Below are 5,878 nucleotides of genomic sequence, written 5' to 3'. Positions count from 1 at the left end.
GTGTGTGTGTGTATGTGTGTGTGTGTGTGTGTGTGTGTGTGTGTGTGTGTGTGTGTGTGTGTGTGTGTGTACACTGTTGTTGGATGAGGGCACTTGGGTGAGGCTTCTATGGCTCCTTTATGACGGCGTCAGTCTTTAGTTATAGATATATTTAAGCAATATCACACAAGAAGGAGTGCTGTTGTACTGAATATCAGCACAGCTGTGGTTTGGTCGTAGGTACGAGGCCGTAAGCCGAGTGCCGAAGATAAACACAGTTGTGTGATAGTTCTACAAGCACCATTTATTAGTTAACAGAAATAGATAACAACATGTTAAGATTTGTTTGTTTGTTTGGCTCCACCAACACAAATAGATCCCAAACTGGACTAGGACTGAACTGTTGCCAAGCAACCCATAAACACACTAGCTTAATAACATTAACGGTTATTAACCTTTAAAGTGGAGTGATACATGTATATTCAAAATTCCCTGTGCTGTTATACTCTATGTCCGCACTCATGGAATGCCTCTTGTCCAATCAAATTATCGGTCGGAACTAACTATTGTATAAATAACTATACATACTGCATACATATAGCTCTCTCCGCCTATCTCTCTCCCCCTGTCTCTCTCTGTATCTCTAACTCACTGGTGGAATATTTTGTGTGTGTGCTATACTGAGTTTGCCACGTTGCCTTTGCAGCCTGCAGTCTCTTGCACTCTCTGTCGATGTCCAGGCTGTTGTTTTTATTTGTCCCCAGTGACAAGGCGGTTAAGGGTTATTGTATTTTTCTTTTCGATTGCTAGAGTTCAGTTAAAAGATCTCTCTCTTTCTGAAAGGAAGCAGTCCTTTCAGCCCCTCCCCTCCCCCATTGTCAGCACTTTACCGTTTCAACTCATTGGCTTCCTCTTTTGCCCCCCCCGCCCCCTCCCCCCCTGCCGACATACATTTGCATGCTGTGAGCTCAGGGTGGGTCGCTGCGCTGCTCTTGAGCCGCGGGGGGAGCCGGTCTGGGGCGCGAGACGGCAGCACCTGCAGACGGGGGAAGTGACGAGCTTCCTCCACAGCCCAACGTCTCCTCTGCGTGTCACTGTGCGGTAACAACTACCATGATGAGCACCATTACAATGACGAGTAGTAGCACTAGACTAATGTACATGGTACAAAGACAATGCTGCACGCCATCTAGGTGGCTTTTACTGGGCCCCTCCAGACACAAGGATGTAGGGTGATGGTGTAGGAAACCGGTTGATTGTAAAAGTGACATTAATGGCGCTTCATGTTACGTGAATGGTGCTTCATGTTACGTGAATGGTGCTTCATGTTACGTGAATGGTGCTTCATGTTACGTGAATGGTGCTTCATGTTACGTGAATGGTGCTTTGTGTTACATGAATGGTGCTTCATGTTACATGAAGCACCATTCACGTAACATGAATGGTGCTTCATGTTCATGGTGCTTCAGATGTCCCCAGTGTGTGTGTTGACGCCTGGTTTAACCTGTGCACACTGATTACTCAAAGCACAACAGGTGTGTAGCCCTATGTACCTTGGAAGAACATACTTTCTAGTCATGCTTGGGTCTGTGGGGCGGGGGTCTGTGGGGCGGGGGTCTGTGGGACGGGGGTCTGTGGGACGGGGGTCTGTGGGTCTGTGGGTCTGTGGGTCTGTGGGGCGGGGGTCTGTGGGTCTGTGGGTCTATGGGGCGGGGGTCTGTGGGGCAGGGGTCTGTGGGTCTGTGGGGCGGGGGTCTGTGGGGCGGGGGTCTGTGGGTCTGTGGGGCGGGGGTCTATGGGTCTGTAGGGCGGGGGTCAGAGGGTCTGTGGGGCGGGGGTCTGTGGGTCTGTGGGGCGGGGGTCAGAGGGTCTGTGGGGCGGGGGTCTGTGGGTCTGTGGGTCTGTGGGGCGGGGGTCTGTGGGGCGGGGGTCTGTGGGTCTGTGGGTCTGTGGGGCGGGGGTCTGTGGGGCGGGGGTCTGTGGGTCTGTGGGGCGGGGGTCTGTGGGTCTGTGGGGCGGGGGTCAGTGGGGCGGGGGTCTGTTGGTCTGTGGGGCGGGGGTCTGTGGGGCGGGGGTCTGTGGGTCTGTGGGGCGGGGGTCTGTGGGTCTGTGGGGCGGGGGTCAGTGGGGCGGGGGTCTGTGGGTCTGCGGGGCGGGGGTCTGTGGGGCGGGGGTCTATGGGTCTGTGGGTCTGCGGGGGTCTGTGGGTCTGTGGGGTGGGGGTCTGAGGGTCTTTGGGGCGGGGGTCTGAGGGTCTGTAGGTCGGGGGTCTGTAGGGCGGGGGTCTGTGGGTCTGTGGGGCGGGGGTCTGTGAGTGTTACAGGCCGTCTGGCTAGCTTGCCCCCCAGGCGTTTATCAAGCTTTCCACTTCGCAATACGCTGACGCACATTTTTCAATTTGCAGTAATTTCCTGCAAAAATGCCAATATTCTAAATCTAAAATTATCAAAAGTGAATTTAGTTCTGTTCTTAGTTTCGTTTGCTGCTTCGTAAGGCTGTGTTGCCAAATTCACAAATAACCAACCGATGCATTCTTGATCAAATGTGTTGAGACCCCTTCAACAGCGTTCCGGGACACTGTGTTTCGGGAGAGTATTGGTTTGCAAAAGATGACATTTCACAAGGACACAAGGTCACAGACTGAGAAGGGCCCAGGTCCCATGTGCTCCCAACGAGAGCACCGTGAGGCGCTGAGGTCCCCCGCGGTGCCGGATGCGTCAGCCTGTGCTCCAGTGCAGCAGCTTGAGGAGAAGCTCCTTCCACCCGGTCTCCGGGTCACGAGCTGTAGTCCGCCGTGAGCCACTGGGGGCGCAGGGCGCATGAGAGGGTCGGCAGGTTCCTGGAGCAGCTTTACAATGTGGCCAACATTCACCCATCCATACACACATTCACTGCAGGCGGTATCAACTTTGCACAGCCAGCTGGTTGGGAGCAGTTAGGGCTAGGGGCTAGTAGCGTGCGGTGCCCCTTCATTTCGGTGGGGCAGAAACTATTGGCGTATGACCACACCCACAATTTATATATATTTTTTACATATATATTTTGAGCTACATTAAAACATGTTAACTAAACTAATTGTAAAAATAAACTAATTACCTAATGTTACTGCACGCTTTTGAAGTGCCATCCGCAACACTCGTCATATGATGTCCCTTATAGGGAAGTTATTTCTTCCATATTTTATTTTAACAACAGGCTTAGCGAGTGCATTGCAAATACATGAAAAGTAGAAATACAAGTCATCAATCAAGCAGACCTTCGATTTGGAACTTGGCCCGACGATGTGTGCAAATCTCTCAATAACAACACTTTTGAAATCAGATATGAAATCATGTATGCAATTTAAATACCTGCTGAAATAAATAAATAAATAGTCTTCAATGCCAAAAGATACAGGTGGAGTAATTCGATTTTAAACAACAACAGTCCTAGAATATGACCTTGGGGCAGACTACTTTACGGCCATATGGGCGTCTTATAGCGCTGATTGCAATTCTTATTGCAAGCCTGCAGGGTTATGCGAGAAACATACGGAGGGACGCGTCGTTGAGCTCCGCCGCCCCACATTGCATGACACGTTAAACTCAACTAGAATCGCCACCATCAATTTGATATCAACAGACCATAAATAGTCGGAAAGCCTACAGAAACTATAGATAGTTAATGTGACAATCACATTATTAAAAATAAACTTGGAGCAATGATTTACTGAGGAACAATTTTTTTTGGGAGCATGCTTTTGCAGGGAGTTCGCCGCCCCACCTGCCCATATGGACGGCATGCGGCTGGGGCCTTGCCCTGGGACACCTCGACATACAACCCACTCTACCTCCTAAGCCCCAAGCTGCCAGTGATGCCCCCTGTAACAATGGATGTAATCCACTTAAAAGTTCACTCCGGGTCATTTATTTAACTTATCCAATTGACAAATAACAAATTATCGCTAAGTAATACAAGAACTTTAATATTGATAAGGAAAGGACATTTGTGCTTATTTTCATGAACACAAATGTAAAACATTCTATGGTTTAGATTGGAAATAGTGAATTTTTAAATGTAAGAAAGTTCGCATTTTGTTTCCCTACAGCAAGAGGTGAGAGGAGAAGAGAAGACCCCGAGCCCACCACAGTGAGGACAAGGTGGTCCTCCCCAAGAGGTGAGAGGAGAAGAGGAGAAGACCCCGAGTCCACCACAGTGAGGACAAGGTGGTCCTCCCCAAGAGGTGAGAGGAGAAGAGAAGACCCCGAGCCCACCACAGTGAGGACAAGGTGTCCTCCCCAAGAGGTGAGAGGAGAAGAGAAGACCCCGAGCCCACCACAGTGAGGACAAGGTGGTCCTCCCCAGACCGCAGCAAGGAGCAGCGAGGCCGTCTGCCTCGAGGCTCAGGGCTTCATTCTCTCTGCTAATGACTCTGCTGGGCAGACCTTCACTGACGCTGGGTTCAGCAGCCCGGGGCCCCCGGGGGCTGGGAGGAGACCCAGCACCGTAGCGCTCCACCGGCCTCTCGTAGCTGCTGGGGTGTCACGAGGTGATGCTTTCTCTGCTCTCCGAGTCGGCCAACAGATACTTGTGTATTCCAGACAACAGTGTCTCCCTGCACAGCGGAGCACACACACATCTGCCCTGCTGCACTTCCACGCCTCGCATGATTTCATTGTTGCCTATTAGTATTTGTATTTTCTCCATTATTTATTGTTTTACACGATTGTGGGAACGGGAGTGGATGAGGGCTGGTTTCGGCAGCCTCACCTGGCCCAGTCTGATTGGACTCTGGGGCTGACCATGAAGTTATCAGTGTGCAAAGGTTGAACCAGCCATCTCCACAAACACTGGGGAGAACCTCCTGCATGGCAACGTGATGCACCAGGCCATGTATCGTTATCTGCAAACCAATCTACAATAACAACAAGCTTCAATACCACTGCCCTTTGTCCGGAGGAGCCAAATGAAAGTCAGCTAGGACGAGTGGGGCCCCCTAGGTGGAGTGGGGCCTCCTAGGTGGAGTGTGGCCCCCTAGGTGGAGTGTGGCCCCCTTGGCGGAGTGTGGCCCCCTTTGGCCCCCTAGGTGGAATGTGGCCCCCTGTGGCCCCCTAGGTGGAGTGTGGCCCCCTTTGGCCCCCTAGGTGGAGTGTGGCCCCCTGTGGCCCCCTAGGTGGAGTTTGGCAGCCTCCTAGGTAAATGCATCAAAATGCATCTATAAGCGTTTTAAGGTCCCATCGTAGTCCTCTGAAGGGGAGCTGCCAGCAGATTCCCCTCCTTATGAAGTAGCAGTAGTTCCTTGAAAATGAGTAATATTGTAGCAATACAGTAGGAACTAAGGTATACTCTAGCTGTCCCTTTGTGACTTGTCATCACTGCTAAGGCCTCCCTCAGAGCGTCCTGCTGAAGACATCACTGAAAAGTAATGGACTCTCTTTGTTTCATTATGTTAATGAAACACAACACCTCACCATCTACCACTGGCTGTTGATGCCGCTGGTGACTGTCCCCTCACGTTGATCCTCCATTCACCTTAAGCTGGGTGGCAGTGGATCTGTGAGGATTTAGATGTTGTGCTACTGTAGATACAAATAAATGCTTCGGAAGATTCTGGATTCATTTCTTGTTATCTTTAGACATGGAACACATCGTCAAGGTCTTTTCGTTTTGTGTTTCTGGAGATATCATTTAAAGCCATCGAGCACACGTTCACCTCCCCCCCTTGTTTATTTTCTCTCTCTCTCTCTCTCTCTCCCTCTCCCTCTCCCTCTCCCTCCCTCTCCCTCTCCCTCTCTCCCTCTCCCTCTCCCTCTCCCTCTCTCTCTCTCTCTCTCTCTCTCTCTCTCTCTCTCTCTCTCACTCATTTTCTCCCTCTCTCCTCCCGAACAGAGACATCACATTTGTCTCCATCAGCTGCAGA

This window comes from Gadus chalcogrammus, chromosome 8, assembly GCF_026213295.1.
Source record: "Gadus chalcogrammus isolate NIFS_2021 chromosome 8, NIFS_Gcha_1.0, whole genome shotgun sequence".
NCBI lineage: Eukaryota > Metazoa > Chordata > Actinopteri > Gadiformes > Gadidae > Gadus > Gadus chalcogrammus.
Note: the sequence above shows the minus strand (reverse complement) of the source record.